We start from the raw sequence: 26700 nt of genomic DNA on the forward strand, positions 1-26700 counted from the left end.
GGTATACCATCTGGACCGGAAGACTTGCCTTTCTTAAGTGATCTGAGTTGTTTCGCAACACCTAAGATATGTACTTTTATGTCACTCATGCTAACAGCTGTTCTGGTTTCGAATTCTGGAATACATACTTCATCTTATTTCGTGAAGGAATTACGGAAAACTGCATTTAGTAACTCCGCTTTAGTGGCACCATCATCGGTAACATTTCCATCGGTATCGTGCAGTGACGGTATTGACTGTTCTTTGCTACTAGTGTACTTTAGATACGACCAGAATCTCTTTGGGTTTTCTATCACATTTTGATACAACTTTTCATTGTGGAAACTATTAAAAGCATCTCGCACTGACGTCCGTACTAAATTTCGAGCTTCCGTGAAACTTAGCCAGTCTTGGGGATTTTGCGTTTTTCTGAATTTGGCATGCTTTTTTCGTTGCTTCTGCAACAGTGTTCTGTCGTGTTTCATGTACCATGGTGGATCAGTCCCGTTTCTTATTAAGTTATGCGTTATGAATCTATTTATTGCTGTCGATACTGCATCTTTGAATTTGAGCCATATCTGGTCTTCACTTACATAATTAGCTTGGAAGTGATGGAGACTCTCTCTTAGGAAGGCATCAAGCGAATTTTTATCTGCTGTTTTAAATAATATTTTGCGTTTATTTTTAGTGGTTTTGGTTAATATGGTTTTGAGCCTCGCTACAATGACCTTGTGCTCATTAATCCCTGTATCCGTCATGACGCTCTCTATTAGATCGGGATTATTTGTGGCTAAGAGGTCAAGTGTGTTTACACAACCATTTACAATTCGTATGGGCTCATGAACTAACTGTTCAATATGAATCTGGTGAGCTGAATGTCGGTGCTGGAACGTGATTTCGACCGAACAGCTGGCCACGTGTTCGGCAAGGCCTCGCAGTGCGGCGAGCGCCTGGCGCGCTGGCCTCCGAGCGGGCACCTGTGTGCTGCGGGCAGCGGTCCGGCAGGTGAGCAGGGGCAGGGCAGGGGCGCCGGCCCGGCTAGTTATCGACTGCGCGGCGCGGCGCAGCACGGCGCGGCACGGCACGGAACCGGCCGCCGGCCGCCAGCCACGCCCTGCTCGCTTCCAGCGCACGCCGCCAGGTGCGCTGCGGACCGCCTCACCTCAGCTCGCCTCCCGCGTGCTGCCGCTTACCTTCTGCTGCTGACCTTCGCGACTAGACGGTGCTGCCTTCCACCTGCTGGCGGCGTACCTCCCATCCTTCGGCTCCTCCGTCATTTTCACTGAATCTGGGAGTACAGGGCCCAGTTCAAGGTAGAGATGGGTCGAACTCGTTCATTCCCATGAACTACTTCATTCATTTCACTCTTTGCCGTGAAGCGTTCAAATGAAGTAGTTCATTCAGGTGAAGTACGGAAGCTTGGCGAAGTTGCCCAGTTCGCCGCTCAGCCGCGGCTACGCTCGCTTCGCCTCGCTCGTACAATAAAGCTTCGTAATACTTCACAATTTTACCAACAGATGGCCGAACTACGCAGTAACGTGCACGCAACGTTTTACGCTCTTACAGCGTCTGAGTTAAATAGAACATGGTCGAAGGGGACAAAGGAAAGATAAACAGAGAAGCTTGTCACATATAAAGAAGGTATTACATTTAATCTTGCTCGGCATTTTCTCATGAAGCGCCCAAAATAGTCTTTATCCGCCAAATGAAACATTATTTGTTGTATTCATGGACTGAAAACTAGGGCTACCAACGAAATGCAGTGCAATTTTATGTTCCTTTTAAAATTTAATCCAAAATAGAATGAGTATGTTTACCACTGTCACAAAGTCTATATACCTACGTTAAGTAATTATTCAGAAGTTTTCCTGTAGGCTAAATGGCTCTGAGCACTATGGGACTCAACTGCTGTGGTCATAAGTCCCCTAGAACTTAGAACTACTTAAACCTAACTAACCTAAGGACAGGACACAACACCCAGCCATCACGAGGCAGAGAAAATCCCTGACCCTGCCGGGAATCAAACCCGGGAACCCGGGAGTTTTCCTGTAGATTTTATTTTTGTTGAGAATAATAACCCTCCAGATTCAAAACGTAAATTGTCACCTGTAGTCATTGGTACGATTTCAGATAAAATCCCTCTTTCAGTGTTATTAACAAACCTTTTATTTTCATGTTGGCTGCGCGTGCTCACATAGGCAGCTTCTTCGTTTGTATCTTTAATATTTATTTGTCTGCAAGCGCTGCCAACAGTAGGCCATCCGTAGACGCGAAGTGTAACTGCACAAATAGTCACGGGTAATGATGTCAGCACTGCAGGAAGCAACTGACGCAGCTTTTCTCTCGCCCCTCACTACCCCAGCCCCTCGCAAACCTATCGTTTTCCACAAACACCGCGCGATTCGTCGACAGGCAGTAGAGGGAGGACTGAAGTGAAGGGAGAATGAGTGACGTAGCGCCGATGTATTGGGAGAGGGAGAGGGGAAGAGTGTGAGTGAACAAACTAGAAAAAAGTGTGGAGTGTGCTATCTGTGAAGAGTTTGAAGTACCAGTTCATTGAAATTGAATGGTTAGTTCACACTTCACTGGAGTGAAGCGTTCATTTGAACGACTCATGCACGAGCTCCCCATCACTAGTTTAAGGTGCCTATCCCGTGGGCAGGGATGGAAGTACGAACGGTGGGGAGGAACCATGGACCATTTCTCTCTCTCTCTCTCTCTCTCTCTCTCTCTCTCTCTCTCTCTCTCTCTCACACACACACACACACACACACACATACACAAACACACATAGAACCTTCTATAAAAAAAATTTGCAGTCTTACATATCCCAATTTCGTACTTTCTTATGAAGTACGTTACGGACTTACCCTCTTCAGTTTTCTCCACACACTGACGGAAAAAAATCCCAACACCAAAAACTAATTAATATACAGGGTATACGAAAAGAGTCATCTGAGTTTTAAAAAATCCTAAATATTATGTTATCTGAGATATGTGCGTGAACAACATACTGTTGGAAAGAGCAAACTCTCGAGTCTTACATGGATGATGTTCAGACTTAACTGCTAAGGTCATCAGTCCCTAAGCTTACACACTACTTAACCTAAATTATCCTCAGGACAAACACACGCCCATGCCCGAGGGAGGACTCGAACCTCCGCCGGGATCAGCTGCACAGTCCATGAGTGCAGCGCCTGAGACCGCTCGGCTAATCCCGCGCGGCAGTCTTACATGGTTCCCGCTAGGTAGCAGCAGTGTGCACGCACTTCAGTTCTAAAGTGCGCGTCATTTATGTTGGCGGCCGAGTTTAGGTTCGTTTTGTGCATCTGACGTCACAAAACACAGTCAGCCAATGAACAGAGAACGACGTTGCCACATCTCGACTGCACTGCAGAGCATCGACGAGTGTCTTCAGTTTTAGAAACGTTCAGTCATAAATGAAGTAATAGAACAAAAGCAATGTCTTGATAGCAGACATTCTTTTATAGAAAGTTTGGAAAAAGCATTCTTTACACCAATTGCTTCATATTCTATTAATTAATTAAACCAAATAAGCAATAAGACTCCTTAATTCAGGCGATTGCAAGGAAAAGTGTTTGTATCTCTCTCTCACGAACAGCTTTTTCGCAATAAAGGACAGCAGTAATTGTTTATTTCCTATTGTACTTCGACGAAGCATGAGTAATTCATAGTCATACCAACAGTGTTTCAGTATTTTGCGTGACGTGTTATAGTCCTCATTGCGCTATATGGTCAGACGAGGTGTGTTAGCGCAACGGTTAAGGTGTGGGGCCGCTACGCGGAGGGTTGTTTGTTCGAACCTTGTGTGATGCTTAACATTTTCATTATTTAAAAACAATATCGAAGTGCCTTACTTCACGAATTATATTCGTTTGAATGCAATTTTTTGAAATTTCAAGTCTCTTCATTAACCCTTTCGCTGCTGCAGATACGTGCTCGCCGCATTCCGCGCTGTGCGCGATTTTGTCATCACTGCACTGCTCGCCTGTGCAGACACATGGTGTTCCCACTGCTTTGACACACTTATCATTCGATTTCACAAAAACTATGTGGCCCAAACATTTGATTCTTACACGTCTTTTTGACTGATACCTTCCCCCCATAAAAGACTTAATTTTGTTTCGATGTTCAACGCAGTTATTATGCAGCATTAAATGTAGTAAACCATTGCACGAAATTTTGAGAGTTTGCAGAGGTAGAAGTCCATAGCGTATACTTTCCGTATGGTCGATTTTAGTTGCCACAATGTTGAGAATGAATTGTGGACAAGATACCTAAATTTCATATAAAATTTACTGTATAGAAATATGTCATTTAATTTAAGTACGACAGAGGCGTCGTATGTAATATTGAGAAATATTCCGTCTTTCGCGACTGTAATAAAAGTATTATTTACACCGGACGCGTTTGGCTTTATTTTAAAGCACTTCAATCAAGGAAAGGTATGGCACATACACAATGGTACTCATGTTCTCTTTCTTGTTTTTGTTCCACAGTCGCAGTTTTACCAATGGTACTGAAATATATTCCTCTTCTGCAACTGTAATAAGGGGCTTATTTAGACCAGACGCGTTTCCCTCTTTTGAAGCATCTTCAGTGGACAGTATTTTGTCTCCTCCATTGCCAAGTCACCTTTCGTAGTTTTGTGCTGCGGTAACACAATATTCAACGTTTGTGTTGGCAGATCAGTGTTTTAGCAAATAAATGCCACACACAAAAATTATATTTGACATAGCTCAGAGCACTTCACTGGTAGACGGTATATTCAAGTCCTAATGTTTTTGTAAGTCCACAGTTTTGTTTAATGTATTTTGTCTACTTCATTTTGATTGATTGAATTGCTTTAAAACAAAGTCAAACGTGCTCAGTGTAAATAAAACTTTTGTTACAGTCGCGAAAGGCGGAATATTTCTCAATATTACATACGATACCTATGTGGTACTTAAATGAGCTATTGTTATACAGTAAATTTTATATGAAATTTAGGTATCTTGTCCACATTTCATTCTCAACATTGTGGCAACTAAAATCGACCATACGGAAAGTATACTCTATGGACTTTTACCTCTGCAAACTCTTCAAAATTTCGTGCAATGGTTTACTATATTTAATGCTGCATAATAACTGCGTTGAACATCGAAACAAAATTAAGTCATTTATGGGGGGAAGGTATCAGTCAAGAAGATGTGTAAAAATCTAATTTTTGGGCCAAATAGTTTTTGTGGAATCGATTGATAAGTGTGTCAAAGCAGTTGGAACACGATGTGTCTGCACAGGCGAGCAGTGCAGTGGCAAAATCGCGCATAGCGCGGAATGCAGGGAGAAAGTCTTCGTAGCAGCGAAAGGGTTAATGCGGCCGTGGTGGCTTTACTTCATGAACTGCGCGCTCCCCCCTAAACGTAAGCTTGCGAACTATACTATACTATGGCGCTGCTTCTATTGGCGCGTGCGTCGTGTGCAACTGGCAACGCAGCAATCTCCCGCGTCTGGGCGGGCATGCGCGAGCCGCCAAGATAAAAGAATTGAACTATAGTAAAGATGCTGTCGGGACAACAGAAAGCGATTTGTGTTGTACGTTTTTCGCAGTGCGGGTCGGTAGTAACTGTTCAGCAGGACTTTCTAACTACGTATGGTGTGGACCCTCCTACAGCGCCGAGCATTGGACGATGGCATGAACAGTTCCGAGAAACAGGTTGTTTCTGTGAAGGTAAATAGCCTGGCCGTCCCCACGTGCCTGACACAGAAGTCGAACGCATCCGCTATAGCTTCATTAGTAGTCTGCAGAGATCCGTTCGCCTAGCAGCTCGACAGCTCAACATGCTATCGATGTCCGTCTGACGTGTGTTGAGTCGACGTTTACACATGGAACCATAGAAAATTCAGCTACTGCAAGCTCTTCGTGAAGGTGTCAATCAACAACTTGTGGAGTTCTGTAGTTTCGTTCTTGGCAAGATGGAGGATGACAGTTTTCATCCACGCTTAACGTTCAGTGACGAGGCAACATTCTATTTAAATTGAAAGGTGAACCGTCATAAAGTGATGGGGTACAGAACGACCTCATGAAGTTCTACAGCATGAAAGGGACTCTCCAAAATTTAATGCGTTTTGATCAGTTTCACAGGAAAAACGAATGGTCCATTTTCCTTCGCCGAGAACACTGTTACAGGAAGCACATATCTCTATATGCTTGAGAACTTTCTTTTCCCACAATCAGAGACTGATTCGAACGACTTCTTTTACCAACAGGGTAGGGCTGACCAGACTGCCATTTGGAGGTGTGGGAATTTTTAAATCAAAGGATTACTGAACGAGGGATCGGCTGCACTGGACCAAATGATTCAGCCTTACATTACTGGCGACCAGGGTCACCAGACCTGACTGTATGTGATTATTTCTTGTGGGGTTTATCAAAGACTCTGTACATGTCTCTCAGTTAGCAACAACAATAAATGAACGGAGACATCGCATAACAGCAGCTGTGGAAGCTGTAACTCAAGATAAGCTCGCTGCAGTGCGGAAACAATCTGAATACCACGCTGACATATGCCGTGCATCTCAGTGGGGGCATTTTGAACGCCTATTGAAAGGTATGAAAAAAAACTTTTTGAGTTTCTCGGTCATCAAAAAACAAATTTTATTGTATATGATTATTAGCGTCACAAACATAGACGTTCCATATCGGATGATTCTTTTTGATAGACTCTGTATAATGAAATTTCGGGAATACGTTTATCTAGGCAATACCTTTAAGCGATTAACATTGCGAGATCACAAACTAATGTATGTGTGCTATAAGCCATTGCAAATGTGAAATGCTGATACATTAATAACCGGTGTAAGCGCCAGAATTCTTTCTTTTGCTACTGCCGTTATCCCACATTGTGCGCAGGGTCGGCAGGGTTAAGTACGGATTTGGAGCCAGAGGTGGCCGAATGCCCTCCCTGCCGCCAACCCATACCCCCCAAGTTGGAAGTAGTGGACCCCAACTGTCAGCGTCTAGTGGAAATCGGGAAATAGTGTGAATGTGTTTCAAATGTCTGCGAGTCGTGTAACTGAAGCGGGACATGAGAGACCAGCCTGGTATTCACCTAGTAGGATGTGGAAAACCGCCTAAAACCCACGTCCCGGCTGGCCGGCACACCGGCCTTCGTCGTTAATCCGCAGGGCGGATTCGATCTGGGGCCGGCGTGCCTAGCCGAGTCCAGGAAGCGGCGCGTTAGCGCTCTCGCCTACCCTGGCGGGTCCTGTGTAAGCGCCAGAATCTTGAATGCAAACAAAAAAAAACGATCATGAATTGTGTTGTAAAAAATGGTTCAAATGGTTCTGAGCACTATGGGACAACATCTGAGGTCATCAGTCCACCAGAACTGAGAACCACTTAAGGGGCTCCGGAACGCCCTATACTTGCAATGTTAAAATAACGCTTATAAATTACATCTTTCCTCACAAAGTATTTGAGGTAGGAAGTTGAACTTTTTACAGATTATTTATTGGAATATGGGCTACAACTTGACACAGGGATTTTACAAAATTTTAGTTCAGTTATTAAAGATGATTTTTTTCAATTGTAATGAAAATTCACAACATTTTTTTGCAATTTTTTATTTATATATTCAAAAATATACAGTTTTTTTTCGAAAAAGGCTGTGTTAAATTATGCAGAAGGTACTGTGTAACATTTACTGAAAGTTTGAAACAAATATGTTTGGAAGATCCTTAGAAAACATGTAATTAGTATGAGAAAATAAAAGTTTTGGGAATCGAGCGACAAAGATTGGATTAACTTTTTAGTGCATTCCAGGTCCATAGGATGGAGTATCTTCATCCTCTGCAAACTCCTCCTCCACCTTCCTCTTGTTCCTCCTCTTGTTTACTCTTGCTTGTATTTCTAGATTCTTTACAGCCCTGTCTGCAACCCAAAGGCGTTCCTTGTCTAAAGCAAGCATCGCTCGTACCATGTTAGAACCTATCTTCATTCCCATATTTCTAAATACCTTGCACCTTACAATGTTGCCATCATTGAAAGTCGCAACAGCATCATACACACCAAAGTGAAGTGTTTCTATTCCAACAAATACACTCTTGGGGATTCTCGACCATATAACACTATTTACACTTTTATTGGGGTTTTGAGTTTTTCCGTGAATACACTTCTTCAACAGTTCAGGTGCTGCTAAGTCTCTGAAAATAGGTTTTATCACCTCCATTATTGCATGAGGCAGACCTGATGAACACGGACGTTAATAATAACACCATTTGACAGGAGTTTAACAGCGCCACAGTGGGTCACGCCCATGTAGAACACATTTCAAAAAAAATTTAAATATAGTTGTAGTCTTCGGAATTGAATAAATTATATATCTATTAAAAGGTAATAGTCTGCAGATTCAGAAAACGCAAAAAAGTAAAAATTGAACTTTTCATGAATTTGAGCCTTTCCGGAGCCCCTTAAGCCCAACTAAAGTAAGGACATCACACACATCCTTGCCCGAGGCAGGATTCGAACCTGCGACCGTTGCGGTCGCGCGGAATTGTGTTGTAAAGGTGTCTTAATGTCAGTTTGTGGGATGGAGTTCCACGCCTGTTGCACTTGATTGGTCAGTACAGGTACGCTTAATGCTGTTTGTGGATGATGCTCGAGTTGTCCGATTATGTCACGGATCTCCTAAACAGGAGGCAATGCTTGTGATCGAAAAGGCCAAGGCAAGACGTCGACATTCTATAGAGCTTGCTGGGTTACAACAGAGATATGTGGGCGAGCGTTATCCTGTTGGAAAACATCCCCTGGAATGCTGATCACGAATGACAGCACAACGGGTAGAATCACCAAACTGAGGAACAAACTTGCAGCCAGTGAATGGGATAGCCACGAGAGTTCTACTAACGACATGCGAAATCGCACCCAGACCATAGCTCCAGGTGTAGGCGAAGTGTGTCCAGCACTCAGGTATGTTGGTTGCAGGCCCTCAACTGACTTCCTTGTAACCAACGCATGGCCATCACTGACACCGAGGTAGGACCAGCTTTCATCGGACAACACGACAGACCTCCGCCCTGCCCTCCAGTGAGCTCTCGCTTGACATCGCTGGAGACTCCCATCTCGGCAGTGCCACGTGGTCGTCCAGAGCCCGGACCTCTAGCGACCGTGCATTGTCGTCACCGCTGCCAACACTCATGTACAGCGGCTACATTTCTGTCAACCATGTGCGGTGGCTACTCTCCTGCCAAATCTTTCTGTAACATCGTAGAAGAAATACCCAGCTTCTCGTAGCCCTATAACGTGACCTCTATTAATAACAGTGATGTGTTGACAATGGCATCTTTGTCGCTCGTACTTCACAAGAAAGGTTGGAATAATTTTAAGAAAACACACTTGGAAGGTGGACCCACATATTTCGTCATTTGTCATTTGATGGAATATACTTTATTGCTTACTTAGCTCCGGAAAGGCTCAAAATCATGAAAAGTTCAATTTTTACTTTTTAGCGTTTTCTGAATCTGCGGACTATTACGTTTTTATAGATATATAATTTATTCAATTCCGAAGACTACAACTATTTTTAAATTTTTTTTGAACTGTGTTCTACATGGGCGTGACCCACTGTGGCGCTGTTAAACTGCTGTCAAATGGTGTTATCATTAACGTCCGTGTTCATCAGGTACATTTTAGCGATGTGAGATAAAGTATGTGTTGTGGCTAAACCTATTTTCAGAGACTTAGTAGCACCTGAACTGTTGAAAAAGTGTATTCACGGAAAAACTCAAATCCCCAATGAAAGTGTAAATAGTGTTATATGGTCGAGAATCCCCAAGACTGTATTTGTTGGAATAGAAACACTTCACTTTGGTGTGTATGATGCTGTTGCGACTTTCAATTATGGCAACATTGTAAGGTGCAAGGTATTTAGAAATATGGGAATGAAAATAGGTTCTAACATGGTACGAGCGATGCTTGCTTTAGACAAGGAACACCTTCGGGCTGCAGACAGGGCTGTAAAGAGTCTAGAAATACAAGCAAGAGTAAACAAGAGGAGGAACAAGAGGAAGCTGGAGGAGGAGTTTGCAGAGGATGAAGATAATCCATCCTATGGACCTGGAATGCACTAAAAAGTTAATCCAATCTTTGTCGCTCGATTCCCAAAACTTTTATTTTCTCATACTAATTACATGTTTTCTAAGGATCTTCCAAACATATTTGTTTCAAACTTTCAGTAAATGTTACACAGTACCTTCTGCACAATTTAACACAGCCTTTTTCCAAAAAACTGTATATTTTTGAATATATAAATAAAAAATTGCAAAAAAATGTTGTGAATTTTCATTACAATTGAAAAAAAATCATCTTTAATAACTGAACTAAAATTTTGTAAAATCCCTGTGTTAAGTTGTAGCCCATATTCCAATAAATAATCTGTAAAAAGTTCAACTTCCTACCTCAAATACTTTGTGAGGAAAGATGTAATTTATAAGCGTTATTTTAACATTGCAAGTACAGGGCGTTCCGAAGCCCCTTAACAACAATTGTTATGATTACAAATCAAAAATATTGTCAAAAGAATAACAAAGTGCAGAATAACTTAAAGAAGTTGATCAGGATCAATTCATTAATAACGCGCTTTAACAATTTATACCATTAAGAACAGAGCTTGAAACCAGGAATATACGCAAGTCCCCAAATAGAAGTAAGAAGTCACACCAACTAGGTGTGACTGCAGGCTGGTGCAACAAACTGAGTTTTACCAGTAAAATAAATTACAAATGATTACCACTAAAAGTATTAACAATTCCCAAGCATGGATAACACCTTGAACAAATAGACAACACCCACCTAAAATGCATAAAATATAACAAGTCCGCCACTGAGTATGGCTGTTGGAAAGTCGTTAATAAACCTTATTAAAGTCCCTTAAACGATAAAATACACAATCTCCAAAAGACAAGAAAAGCTGGGAAAGCATACAATTTAAATGTGACATATCAGCAGAAACACTGACAATGACCATTAAATGAATAGACAATCAAATGGTTCAAATGGCTCTGAGCACTATGCGAATTAACTTCTAAGGTCATCAGTCGCCTAGAACTTAGAACCAACTAAACCTAACTAACCTAAAGACAGCACACACATCCATGCCTGAGGCAGGATTCGAACCTGCGACCGTAGCAGTCGCTCGGTTCCAGACTGTAGCGCCTAGAACCGCAAGGCCACTCCGGCCGGCAATAGATAATCCCCCAAAACACAAGATAAGCTGGGAAGACGTACAATTTAAATGTGTCTGCCATCTGGTACAAACCAGCAGACATATTAACAACGGCCCTTAAATAAATATGCAGTCCCTCTTTACACAAGGAAAGGTGGCGAATTGCAGCAGAGGGCTATCGCAGCCAACAGGCTACAAGCAGGCAAGTTTTACAGTGACTGGAACTACCTAAAGACTGTGTATAAAAAAGAAAAAACTCGGCAGTTCACATTCATAAGTAAAAGGCTTTAAAATGTAAAAGGCTTTAAAATTTAACACGCTGCAGAACTAGCAATAAGGATGCAAGGCTTAAAGAAGTATTTAAAGAGCAAGTATAGTGACAAGGAACTTCGGACTTGCAGAACACGCTTAAGGCTTATGTGCTTGCTGAATTCACAATATTGAATGGATCGAGAGTTCCGGATTAATTGGCGCCACTCCGCCCTGGCGCGTATCAAACGATCACGTTTACCTGACTTGAGCCAACACGAGGCAGCTGGTAGTTGCGCCAGATTTCCGGTCAACGTAGACGTCGTGCAACGACGGAAGTGTCGCCGCAGCAAAAGAAAACACGTCTCTGCTCTGGCCCAGGAAACGGGAACGCGTCGTCCACTGCCAAAAATATCCTGCCAACACACGTTAGTAGGGAACAGGAATCTGCTCAAATAAGACTACAAACGGGAATGTCTAGGACGTAGGCAATAGAGTCCTGCATGACCGAGTAAGCGAGCACAAAATACGAGGTGGGGCGAGCACACGCTAACTGGATAGGCTACCCGCACTAGTTCTTGTGACCGTGCATAGAAGCCGTGACCGAATACGTAGCTCATACAGGGTGTTTCAAAAATGACCGGTATATTTGAAACGGCAATAAAAACTAAACGAGCAGCGATAGAAATACACCGTTTGTTGCAATATGCTTGGGACAACAGTACATTTTCAGGCAGACAAACTTTCGAAATTACAGTAGTTACAATTTTCAACAACACATGGCGCTGCGGTCTGGGAAACTCTATAGTACGATATTTTCCACATATCCGCCATGCATAGCAATAATATGGCGTAGTCTCTGAATGAAATTACCCGAAACCTTTGACAACGTGTCTGGCGGAATGGCTTCACATGCAGATGAGATGTACTGCTTCAGCTGTTCAATTGTTTCTGGATTCTGGCGGTACACCTGGTCTTTCAAGTGTCCCCACAGAAAGAAGTCACAGGGGTTCATGTCTGGCGAATAGGGAGACCAATCCACGCCGCCTCCTGTATGTTTCGGATAGCCCAAAGCAATCACACGATCATCGAAATATTCATTCAGGAAATTAAAGACGTCGGCCGTGCGATGTGGCCGGGCACCATCTTGCATAAACCACGAGGTGTTCGCAGTGTCGTCTAAGGCAGTTTGTACCGCCACAAATTCACGAAGAATGTCCAGATAGCGTGATGCAGCACTCGTTTCGGATCTGAAAAATGGGCCAATGATTCCTTTGGAAGAAATGGCGGCCCAGACCAGTACTTTTTGAGGATTCAGGGACGATGGGACTGCAACATGGGGCTTTTCGGTTCCCCATATGCGCCAGTTCTGTTTATTGACGAAGCCGTCCAGGTAAAAATAAGCTTTGTCAGTAAACCAAATGCTGCCCACATGCATATCGCCGTCATCAATCCTGTGCACTATATCGTTAGCGAATGTCTCTCGTGCAACAATGGTAGCGGCGCTGAGGGGTTGCCGCATTTGAATTTTGTACGGACAGAGGTGTAAACTCTGGCGCATGAGACAATACGTGGACGTTGGCGTCATTTGGACCGCAGCTGCAACACGGCGAACGGAAACCCGAGGCCGCTGTCGGATCACCTGCTGCACTAGCTGCGCGTTGCCCTCTGTGGTTGCCGTACGCAGTCGCCCTACCGTTCCAGCACGTTCATCCGTCACGTTCCCAGTCCGTTGAAATTTTTCAAACAGATCCTTTATTGTATCGCTTTTCGGTCCTTTGGTTACATTAAACCTCCGTCGAAAACTTCGTCGTGTTGCAACAACACTGTGTTCTAGGCGGTGGAATTCCAACACCAGAAAAATCCTCTGTTCTAAGGAATAAACCATGTTGTCTACAGCACACTTGCACGTTGTGAACAGCACACGCTTACAGCAGAAAGACGACGTACAGAATGGCGCACCCACAGACTGCGTTGTCTTCTATATCTTTCACATCACTTGCAGCGCCATCTGTTGTTGAAAATTGTAACTACTGTAATTTCGAAAGTTTGTCCGCCTGAAAATGTACTGTTGTCCCAAGCATATTGCAACAAACGGTGTATTTCTATCGCTGCTCGTTTAGTTTTTATTGACGTTTCAAATATACCGGTCATTTTTTAAACACCCTGTAACTTCAAAGACATTACACGTGTTATTATCCGTGTGACACTGCAGCCAGTACGGGCTTCTCATTTGTGGTGTGTCTCTCTCTGTAATCATGCAGCGCGAGGAAGCCAGTGTAGTAAGACGTAAGATTGAAACCAATATTTACACATTAAAGAAACGTGAAGGTCTAAAAGGCCAAGTATGGAGTACATTTCTGTTGGTTGTAGACGAAAACATTGCGTCTACTGGGTACGTATCGTGCATAAACTGCTCCACTTTATTGTTTCTCCAGTCGGCAACCACTCATTTAAAGAAACACAGTTGCAAGAAACCTCACAAAGATCGTTTCTTTGGCCGTCCTTCCGTTATCTTAATATGCTTGAAATAAGTGAAAAGCAGGAAATTCTTAACAATGTGCGACAAATGTGTGCTACGTACGCAGGTACAACATTCATCGTTTTTGCATAGTTAGTGGAAAGTGTATTATAGAGAAACGGGAATGTTGTGACTCGTATAATATTTCATTAACGTAAAACATCTCGTTTTTATGGGAACGGGGGTCGGGTTGTTTGGGGGGAGAGACCAAACAGCAAGGTCATCGGTCTCTTACAGGAATGTTTCGATGATTTCCATATCAGTTCTGTATTACTTGTCTCTTTTGTTTATTACCATAGATCCTTCAAGTACTGTGTCATCACCACCCAGAAAGAGAGATCGTTTCAAGGAATGGAGGAACAACAGATCATCCGCAGCAGATGAAGTAGATCTGTACATTTTAATGCACCCCGGAGATGATGATGACATCTTAAAGTGGTGGAGCAGACATGAAACAGATCTGCCAGGTTTGGCTGCAGTTGCAAGACGTATTTTATGTATCCCAGCAACAAGCGCACCTAATGAAAGGTGCTTTAGTGAAGCCGGCATGTTACTAACAAATTGCCACAGCCAATTAAATCCGGAACACGTTAGTGATTTCCTGCTCATCGACAATAACTATAATTTTGTTTATGTTGCAAACAATTGAAACGTATGACAAGTTACGTCTGTAAATGTTTAATGTTCTTTGAATGCTTTCTTTATGAAGATGGTTGTCTTCTAGATTACAGGGAAAGCACTTATTTAATAATAATAATAATCATCATCATCATCATTTAAGACTGATTATGCCTTTCAGAGTTCAGTCTGGAGCATAGCCTCCCTTATACAGTTCCTCCATGATCCCCTATTCAGTGCTAACATTGGTGCCTCTTCTGATGTTAAACCTATTAGTTCAAAATCATTCTTAACCGAATCCAGGTACCTTCTCCTCGGTCTGCCCCGACTCCTCCTACCCTCTACTGCTGAATCCATGAGTCTCTTGGGTAACCTTGCTTCTCCCATGCGTGTAACATGACCCCACCATCTAAGCCTGTTCGCCCTGACTGCTACATCTATAGAGTTCATTCCCAGTTTTTCTTTGATTTCCTCATTGTGGACACCCTCCTGCCATTGTTCCCATCTACTAGTACCTGCAATCATCCTAGCTACTTTCATATCCGTAACCTCAACCTTGTTGATAAGGTAACCTGAATCCACCCAGCTTTCACTCCCATACAACAAAGTTGGTCGAAAGATTGAACGGTGCACAGATAACTTAGTCTCCGTACTGACTTCCTCCTTCCAGAAGAGAGTAGATCGTAACTGAGCGCTCACTGCATCAGCTTTGCTACACCTCGCTTCCAGTTCTTTCACTATGTTGCCATCCTGTGAGAATATGCATCCTAAGTACTTGAAACCGTCCACCTGTTCTAACTTTGTTTCTCCTATTTGGCACTCAATCCGTTTATATTTCTTTCCCACTGACATTACTTTCGTTTTGGAGATGCTAATCTTCATACCATAGTGCTTACATTTCTGATCTAGCTCTGAAATATTACTTTGCAAACTTTCAATCGAATCTGCCATCACAACTAAGTCATCCGCATATGCAAGACTGCTTATTTTGTGTTCACATATCTTAATCTCACCCAGCCAGTCTATTGTTTTCAACATATGATCCATAAATAATATGAAGAACAGTGGAGACAGGTTGCAGCCTTGTCTTACCCCTGAAACTACTCTGAACCATGAACTCAATTTACCGTCAACTCTAACTGCTGCCTGATTATCCATGTAAAGACCTTTAATTGCTTGCAAAAGTTTGCCTCCTATTCCATAAACTCGTAGAACAGACAATAACTTCCTCCTAGGAACCCGGTCATATGCCTTTTCTAGATCTATAAAGAATAGAAACTGTTTTGTTGTGTCTAGACAAGAGTCTAGACACAGGGTGAGGTTACCGATAGGCACGCGTACACACACGCCGACTGGCGTGATTTCTGGAACGGGATAATTAGTGAATGCGATAAAGAAAAGAACGTAGCTACTAGAACACTTAACTTTTATGCATCCTTTGGTATACAGCAATCTTGATGATACAAGTGAGACTCATTAAGATACATGCAATGTTACAAATGGCGCCTTGCTAGGTCGTAGCCATTAACTTAGCTGAAGGCTATTCTAACTGTCTCTCGGCAAATGAGAGGAAGGCTTCGTACGTCTAGTCGCTAGCAATGTCGTCGTACAACTGGGCGAGTGCTAGTCCGCATCTCTAGACCTGCCATGTGGTGGCGCTAGGTCTGCAAGTACTGACAGTGGCGACACGCGGGTCCGACACGTACTAATGGACCGCGGCCGATTTAAGCTACCACCTAGCAAGTGTGGTGTCTGGCGGTGACACCACAGAAACAATTCCCTGTTCCACTCATAACACTTCTCCATTATTTGCCGTAAGCTAAAGATCTGGTTCTGACAACCTCTAAGAGGCCTAAACCCACACTGATTTTCATCCAATTGGTCCTCAACTAATACTCGCACTTTCCTTTCAACAATACCTGAGAAGATTTTACCCACAACGCTGATTAAAGAGATACCTCTGTAGTTGTTACAATCTTTTCTGTTTCCATGTTTAAAGATTGGTGTGATTACTGCTTTTGTCCAGTCTGATGAAACCTGTCCCGACTCCCAGGCCATTTCAATTATCCTGTGTAGCCATTTAAGACCTGACATTCCACTGTATTTGATGAGTTCCGACTTAATTTCGTCCACCCCACCTGCTTTATTGCACTGCAATCTATTGACCATTTTTTCCACTTCCTCATGAAAGGAAAAATATCTCTTTTGTTTGGAAATGAGATTCGTCTTCTATCCGCGATTATATTGAAATATCATTTTACTTTCCAGGTGCTTTATGAATTTAGCTGTGTCACGTACCCGTTCTTGGAAATGTTACTTTTGTATTAAAAGAGAGAGAGAGAGAGAGCGAGAGAGAGAGAGAGAGAGATAGAGAGAGAGGCGTTGTATTTGTACAGTACAGTACAGTGCAGTGCAGCGAGCCGTGGCGAGGCGATGTGAGGCGTCAGCGGTGACCGGTCACGCTCGGTTATCTGCGTGTCCGGAATCCGGACAACAGACATGGGGCGAGTACGTGACCGATCCGAGTCGTATGGGGCCGGACACGAGCTGCTCCGTCCCTCCGTCAACAGGCGAGCTGTGACCGGTCAAACACAGAGCGCTGCAGCACTCTAGTAGGCAATATTATTCCGGAAGCAAGTACACATACAATACTCCTTAAAATTACTTAAAAATTAACAAGGTGAAATATCCGCACATTCCAATCCAACCACTACGGCATACGCGTCTATAAAAAGTGCCTTGCCTTCGATACAGACTATGTCAAAAATTTCAGTTCTTCTAATTCAATTTGCAACAGAGAATGCTCGTACACTTGTACGGAATTTGGCATGGGACAACAAATTATTATCAGTTACACTGACCGATTACCACCCACACAATCAGTCGGAGGCGCCTTGCCAGGACACGTCAAATTCCATATTAACACAGACGACAGTAAAAAAACAACACTTAACTCCACGCAGGACTGAAGGAGCCGCTACTTCCAGGATCCCAAGCGGGGGTGTTACTGCCTCCAATCCGTAGAGGTGATCTAGGTGCGACAAAATTTAAACTTGCGGATTTGGCCGGGAACTTGCTGACCAGGTTGCCCGCGGCGTCCGCTGCTCTTCCTGCAATTCGCCGCTATCAGTCCCTAATGCAGCCAGCAAGGCTTGCCTCCGATCGATTTAACCGCTCGCGGCTTCTCGGGGCCCGTAACGGACTCCTGAAGTCCTCCAAAACCAACAACTTGCCAGCCACGTGCCCTCCAGCTAACTGACAGCACCAGGGCCCGCCATAAACTAACAACTAGTGATGGGGAGCTCGTGAATGAGTCGTTCAAATGAACGCTTCACTCCAGTGAAGTGTGAACTAACCACTCAATTTCAATGAACTGGCACTTCAAATTCTTCAAAGATAGCACACTCCACACTTTTGTCTATAGTCTATTCACCGAGAGCTGGGGCGAAACATAAACAGTGTCACGTGAGCGACTACGCTCGTTTCCAGAGAAAGCATTCGGTGTTCACGTGATACGAAGGGGTGTGGAAAAACCTTGGCGCACGCTTTGCAGCTGGCGGCGTTCGGCTGGCTGCCGAGCTGTCACAGCAGACCATGAGAAACCTGAGCAACAATGTACGAAATAAATTTGGCAATAATGTTAAAATAATGTTAAACTGAGTTCATTATGTCGAAGCAGTTTTGTTGTCATTCAGGTTGCTAACAAAACGCTCCATTCAAACACAAGTAATTGTTAATTTTAATAACAATACCAGTAATAATAATGATAAAGGACGAAACAAGGTTCACTCTGTCGAACTGTTTTCATTGAGGTTTATAACAAACCGCTCCTCTCTCTCCTCTATAATGCAGTCTAATTTCCACATTTGAGTTTCCACTTTTTCTACGACATGGAGGACGCACTTGCTCCAATTCTCTGCAGTCACTGTTCTTACTGCTTCTTCTAGCAGTACTTTGACTTCCGGAATTTTGCATGTTTTGTTTTTCGCTGCAACATAGCCTTTGATTCTGTCCACACTAACTCGATGGCGTTTAATTCACAGTGGTACGGAGGAATTCTGAGAACAGTTTTCCCTGCATTCTTCGCCATTTCATCTATTGCATACTCGTTGTGCGCTGTTCTGTGATTTTTAACTATATCTAAAAGTTCTTTCTTCAACATACCGTCTTCGAAATCGATGGTTTTAGATATTAGCCACTCTGATATTTAGTGGTTATTGGAATTCGCACTGGGAACTTTTTCTTTTCTCCGAGAATGGTACGGCGCATTATCAAGAACAATAACCGCATTTTACCTGAAACCGAGGAAGAACATCTTGAAACCACTTCTCGAAGGTTTCGGCGCACATCTCCTCGTGATAATCTCCACTTTTCTTGGATTCGGAAGTCCACACACATACTTCAACGAACCCTGCTTTGCTGCCAATGTGTGCGATAATCAGACGTTTCCCTTTACCTGATGGGCCCTTGCTTCCGGTGGATAACGCGGACAGAAACGCTTGTTTTGAGGAATTTATAATGTCATCTACCCAGACGTAACTTCGGGTATGTCCTGCGCTCACCCACGTGTCGTCCAAATAGTAAATGAGTCTGCCTTCATCTCTCAACCGTTTAATGGTTCGAAGATAACGCCGCCTCCATAAAATCATGTCATCCCTGTCTATAAGCATGCTATCGCGCCCACGCCGGACATATTTGAAATTCGTTTCTCTCAATAACTTACAAAATATAGTTCTCCGAAAATTGCCCAGATCTGCATCTACGTTCACGACTGTAAGCAATTTGTCAATTCTTGGCAATTCCTTACGAAAAAAAAATCGTGTACTTTCCTTCGTATCGCATTTCTATCGAAGTCATCAACACTTTCAGAAAGTTTCTGTCGTAATTTTCCTTTCTTGGGAGACTTCAAAGAGTGTGTGGCCTTGTACTCACTCATCACACGATACATTGAAGAATGTCGAACACCGGTAGCTGCAGCTGTTTTCGAAACAATGTCACTCATCGACTGCTCTGGATGTAACAGTTCCGTTTTGTACACATTAAGCACCATGTGCTTCTCAGGAGAACTTAATGATTTCTTCTTTGCTCGCTTCTTTGGTAGACTCAGAACTGACACGTCGACCTCGCTCGCTGAATCCGTGGATGACTTAATGAGGACAGCCGTATGTGATGCTAATGAAATAAGTGAATATATAAAATAAGAAACCATGCTATTGGATTCACACATAAACAGTGAATGCTCAGCGTGACTACAAACAGATATACTTACTCTAATAATCAACAACTAGTCTTTCAAGCGTCTTTACAGATTAACTTAAGATATCCTGAAATCGCCGCTGTACAACACCCACTAAGGAGCTCACACCTGCAACTGAGACGGCCACACTGACTGAGCGCCGCGCCTGCGAACCGCACAATGCGTCGCTCGTAAAGGACAAACGGTTGCACCCATCGCATTCGAACAAACTACAAAATTAAATTCAAACCTTCATGAAACTTTTCTCGCTTACACCACCACAAAAAAATTCAAAGGGGAAAAGTTTGTCGCTTACTATATTTCGGATGATGATTTGGTAAAAGTTCTGCATCAGACGTGAGATTTTAATTTATTACTTCATTATTACTGACTCTATTGGGCAGAAAATTTGCAGACGTCATCAACATATAGTACTGAAGGCAATTATAAAATTATTTTGCTGTGAGACACACAGTTTATGAGATATGGCGTGATAAATATAGAGTAACGCGAGAAAACAACTTTTCCTGATAGCTTAAATATTTCTCTTTTTCAGTGACAATAAATTTTAATGTAATGTAAAAAAAGGTGTCGGAAGGTAGTTCTCGGATCACTTTATGAAGTTCAGACGCCAAATTATAAAAAACACGACTTTAATTTTTTAATTTCTGACGCCCCTGCCTTGTACACCCCTCGACGGCACCGCTGTGGTCACGCGCCTTGCCGTGTTTACAGTACGTCTCTTGTTTCGGTGAATGGAGTATAGTTCACTCACTCTCTTCCACTCTCCCTTTTCCACTACATCGGCGCTACGTCACTCATTCTACCTTCACTTCAGTCCTCCCTCTACTGCCTGTCGACGAATCGCGCGGTGAAATACACTTAGAGCAACAGTTGCACTTTGCTTTCCCATCACCTAAACCGACGAAGAAACCCCAAATTTCACTTCTTTTAGGCGATCGTGAGTTGCTAGCCATTGTACAACAGTGAACAGAAACAAAAACTGCTTTCCGAATAAAATAATGAGGGATTTTACCTGAAATCGTACCAATGACTACAGGTGACAGTATACGTTTTGAATTTAGAGGGTTATTATTTTCAACAAAAATAAAATATACAGGAAAACTTCTGAATAATTACGTAACGTAGGTATATAGACTTTGTGACAGTGGTAAACATACTCATTCCATTTTGTATTAAATTTTAAAAGGAACATAAAATTGGACTGCATTTCGTTGGTAGCCCTAGTTTTCAGTCCATGAATAAAACAAATAAGGTTTCACTTCGCAGATGAAGACTTTTTTTGGCGCTTCATAAAAAATGTCGAGCAAGATTAAATGTATCACCCTTACATGTGGCACGCTTCTCTGTTTATCTTTCTTTTGTCCCCTTCGACCATGCTCTATTTAAGTTAACTCAGACGCTGTAAGAGCGTAAAACGTTGCGTGTACGTTACTGCATAGGTCGGCCATCTGTTGGTAAAATTATGAAGTATTACGAAGCTTTCTTGTACGAGCGAGGCGAAGCGAGCGTAGCCGCGGCTGAGCGCCGAACTGGGCAACTTCGCCAGGCCTCCGTACTTCATGAATGAACTACTTCATTTGAACGCTTCACGGCAAAGAGTGAAATGAATGAAGTAGTTCACGGGAATGAACGAGTTCGACCCATCTCTACTAACAACACACGTCTCGACCAAAGATCCTAGCTCCCGACGTTTGGTCAAGATCGATATCTGCAGCTCAAGTTGTTAGTAGTGCCAGTGGAGTGCCATGCCCACCAATATTAAAGCCGAAGCTGCTCAGTCACCTTAAAATCATTCTTAAATAGCAAGAACCTACCACGCCCAATATCAAAGGTAACTAACTCACACGACCCTTACAGCGTGTACTTAAAGCACACCTAATTTTCATCCTTATAGCGGTTCTACTAGCGCCATTCTTATGCGACTGGCACCAAATCTGAACAGACATCATCTTTGAGATTTAGAAACTCGCCTACAAACTTTCCTCTATGTCGCAAAACTCCATCTTGGTGCTGTGATATTTTTTCCGTCAGTATAGTTGTAAGACTTGGAAGTCGTTGCTCCGATAAAAATTTTCTAAAGTAACACATCTACACCTGCATATACACACAGTACATGTCCCGGAAGCCACCGTACTGCGCGTGGTGGTTGGTACTGCTTACCTCTACAAGTCATTTCCTTTCCTGCCACACTTCTTTGGAAGCGGTAATGTCCGTCAAGTATCTGGGTGTGACTATTCGAAACGATCTCAAATGGAATGATCAGATTACACAAGTAACAGGTAAGGCGAATACTAGATTGCGGTTTATTGGTAGAATCCTTAAGCGATACAGTCCTTCAACAAACGAAATAGCTTACAATACGTTAGTTCGTCCAGTCTTGGAGTATTGTTCGTCTGTATGGGACCCTTACCAGTTGGGTCTGATTCAAGAGCGGCAAGATTCGTGACTGGTACATTTAGCGATCGCGAGAGCGTTACAAATCTCATAGGAAGTTTGAAGTGGGACACACTTGCAGATGGACGGCGCGCTAGACAGAAGGGGCTGCACACTAAATTACGAAATCTGATCTTCACGGAGGATGTAGAGCATATATTATTACCACCAACTTTCAAATCGCGCAATGATCACCATTCAAAGATAAGGGAGCTCGTACTGAGGCGTTCAGGCAGTCATTCAGACGCAGGAGGGAAAATATGACTTTGCCGCGAATTGCGCCCTCCGCCACACACCGATTGGTGGCTAGCGGAGTATATATGTAGATGTAGAAGTAGACTTCCAAATAGAGCGAGGGAAAATAAACTGTCTACAAGGCCTCCGTACGACCCTTAATTTCTATCGCCTTATCTTCGTGGTCGTTATACGCAAAATGTACGTTGGTGGCAGCAGAATCGTTCTGCAGTCGGCATCAGATGCCAGCTCTCTAAATTTCCTCAATAGTGCCTCGCGAAAAGTGTGTCGTCTTGCCTCCAGGGATTCCCATTTGAGTTCACGAAGCACCGGTAACAAGTCTGGCAGCACGCCTCCGAATTGCTTCGATGTCTTCCCTTAACACGATCTGGTGAGGTTCCCAAATACTCGAACAGAACTCAGGAATGGCTCGCACTAGCGTTCTTGTACGCCGTCTCGTTTATAGATAAGCTAAGCTTTCCCAAAATTCTCCCAATAAAACTTAGTTGATCATTCGCCGTCCCTACTACCAACTCGCAGTGCTCGATCCGTTTCACGTCGCTTTGCAGCATTACGCCTATATATTTGATCGGTTTTAGCCAGAAAATAATAATTACTTCGCCTACCAAAGAACCATGATTTTAAAGAAGCTGAATTTATAAATAAATTATAGTGAAAAAATAAATAAACACTGTTTTAACACTGCCTTTACAAATATCTTTGACAAAATTGCTAGAAAATTACCGATCGTTACTGCTGTTGTCACACGTTTTTCCCATTTTTGTGTGAAGGTCTATTCAGGTTATTCCCTATTCAAATAGGATATTAGTAACATAAATTTTTATAGAGAAGATACACGTCGTTTATAAGGAATGAAGCACGAAGCAGTTCTCAAAGAGTCTAAAAAAATCGTCTCTGAACATTACACACTCCTGGAAATGGAAAAAAGAACACATTGACACCGGTGTGTCAGACCCACCATACTTGCTCCGGACACTGCGAGAGGGCTGTACAAGCAATGATCACACGCACGGCACAGCAGACACACCAGGAACGGCGGTGTTGGCCGTCGAATGGCGCTAGCTGCGCAGGATTTGTGCACCGCCGCCGTCAGTGTCAGCCAGTTTGCTGTGGCATACGGAGCTCCATCGCAGTCTTTAACACTGGTAGCATGCCGCGACAGCGTGGACGTGAACCGTATGTGCAGTTGACGGACTTTGAGCGAGGGCGTATAGTGGGCATGCGGGAGGCCGGGTGGACGTACAGCCGAATTGCTCAACACGTGGGGCGTGAGGTCTCCACAGTACATCGATGTTGTCGCCAGTGGTCGGCGGAAGGTGCACGTGTCCGTCGACCTGGGACCGGACCGCAGCGACGCACGGATGCACGCCAAGACCGTAGGATCCTACGCAGTGCCGTAGGGGACCGCACCGCCACTTCCCAGCAAATTAGGGACACTGTTGCTCCTGGGGTATCGGCGAGGACCATTCGCAACCGTCTCCATGAAGCTGGGCTACGGTCCCGCACACCGTTAGGCCGTCTTCCGCTCACGCCCCAACATCGTGCAGCCCGCCTCCAGTGGTGTCGCGACAGGCGTGAATGGAGGGACGAATGGCGACGTGTCGTCTTCAGCGATGAGAGTCGCTTCTGCCTTGGTGCCAATGATGGTAGTATGCGTGTTTGGCGCCGTGCAGGTGAGCGCCACAATCAGGACTGCATGCGACCGAGGCACACAGGGCCAACACCCGGCATCATGGTGTGGGGAGCGATCTCCTACACTGGCCGTACACCACTGGTGATCGTCGAGGGGACACTGAATAGTGCACGGTACATCCAAACCGTCATCGAACCCATCGTTCTACCATTCCTAGACCGGCAAGGGAACTTGCTGTTCCAACAGGACAATGCACGTCCGCATGTATCCCGTGCCACCCAACGTGCTCTAGAAGGTGTAAGTCAACTACCCTGGCCAGCAAGATCTCCGGATCTGTCCCCCATTGAGCATGTTTGGGACTGGATGAAGCGTCGTCTCACGCGGTCTGCACGTCCAGCACGAACGCTGGTCCAACTGAGGCGCCAGGTGGGAATGGCATGGCAAGCCGTTCCACAGGACTACATCCAGCATCTCTACGATCGTCTCCATGGGAGAATAGCAGCCTGCATTGCTGCGAAAGGTGGATATACACTGTACTAGTGCCGACATTGTGCATGCTCTGTTGCCTTTGTCTATGTGCCTGTGGTTCTGTCAGTGTGATCATGTGATGTATCTGACCCCAGGAATGTGTCAATAAAGTTTCCCCTTCCTGGGACAATGAATTCACGGTGTTCTTATTTCAATTTCCAGGAGTGTATTTCCAAGTGCTTTGAAGCATAAAGTATTTGTAGCTACAGATGACTAAAAACTCATTTTTGTGTGAGGAATTTCCTTCGTTGTAATTGTTTATAACCTCAGTAAAATCTTGATAATGTAGTGGCACTTCATGAAACTTTAGTTGAAACACAATTTTGCGTTAATTTTGCAGAGCGCCACAGTAAGTTCTTAACGGTTATCAGACGTGATAATTTTCATAATTTTAATCAGTAGTAGTAAGAAAATAAATGTACTTCATGAGACTGATCTTATCGCCATTATCCATATTTAAATGACTTGTGTCACGTGTTTGCTGGAGGCTAAATTCATTCTGGTGCCCATTAATCACAATGTGTAAAGTTTCCTATTGACTGGAGTCTCCCATTCTTTCTTTATTTGAATGATAAATGATGCAGCAGCTGTTGAGCACGGTAAAGGTTTCGTTACACACCAGTCAGTGCATAGCTTATACAACGCCCTACTTATCTCTCTTAGGTTTTGCTTTGCTGCCATATGCGATAGTACGTTCATCCATGCAGTAGCTACGGTGATCAGTGTTTATTTTGGCATCCCAGAGCGGATGCGATGTTATTTGCTGATGCGAAATCACGTGCAATAAATCCTTCCCGCTACCATATAGTGTGACACAATTTTATTACATCCGTAGGAGACCAAAAGCAATTCCAATTGGGAATCAGCACTGGTAATTACGCACATTCATAGAAAGCAACTGAAAGTGTTAATGAAACTGATACAGAAATTTCTATGATGTAATACAATTTTTGTGCGGCTAAGGAATCAAGTGTTGCTATTGAAATGGCAGAATAATATCGCCCTTTTCCCTACTAATCTATAAATTATCAATAATAGTTGAGGGAATTCAATAAATTAACAGAGTAAAGAAATTTAATTGAGATTAATAGAGGGGTATGAACTGTTAGTGGTTAGCTTGTGGACATGAACAATGCCTATAAGCTGAGGGTGAGATGGCGATCGGTCGGTACTGTGGAGCCCTTCTAGGCCTGATCGGTCGGAGTAGCTTTAGTAGAGGTAATCGCAAAGGAAACAAAAATCACTACAGCCGCTAATACGTGCTTGGTTACCTTAGCCAATGATGAATACAAAATATTCGAGAGGTTCTTTAACAGTCGACTAAAAACTCAAGTGCCCGACTTCGTGAGTCACTGCCATAAATCCATTGTCCTGGGATGACGTATTGACAGACTATCGAGACCTGGTCCATAGTACCTTTGACGTGCGGGTAACTTTGTTTATTGCGATTCAAGATTTCCAAAAAGTGTACGGTAAAGTAGACTTTGACTACCTCGAAAGAGTTATGGATGAAATCTGATGTGATATGGAATTCACAGAAGCTATAAGTTCATCTTTACGAAATGCGTACGTACATCCGACTCAAGACAAATGATAATCTCTCGGAGCTGTTACAGTTACACAAAGCACTCCCTCAGTGTTGTCCTTTGTCTGCTTCTCTCTATTCAATAGACACAGATCCTCTTCTCTGATGATAGCGGACCTGGTTACCGGATGCTGTATCTTTAGGCTGAAGATCGTAGTAAAAGCGTATGCAGATGATCTCAGTTTAATTTTAAATAATGAGGAAGATACGATAAACGCAGCCGACATACTCAACACTATCAAAGTTCCAGTAGAGCCAGAATCAACAAGGATAAATCAGATTTTATCGACCTAGGATCCAATTCTCTATGGCGGTGGTGCCCATGACTGCACACAGAGGGCGGAAAACACCCTTTGGGCCTGATCATCACCGCAAATCCCACAAACTTGTTAGAACTCAATTGGCAGGAAAAAC

Source organism: Schistocerca cancellata, chromosome 5 (genome assembly GCF_023864275.1).
Source record: "Schistocerca cancellata isolate TAMUIC-IGC-003103 chromosome 5, iqSchCanc2.1, whole genome shotgun sequence".
Lineage (NCBI taxonomy): Eukaryota > Metazoa > Arthropoda > Insecta > Orthoptera > Acrididae > Schistocerca > Schistocerca cancellata.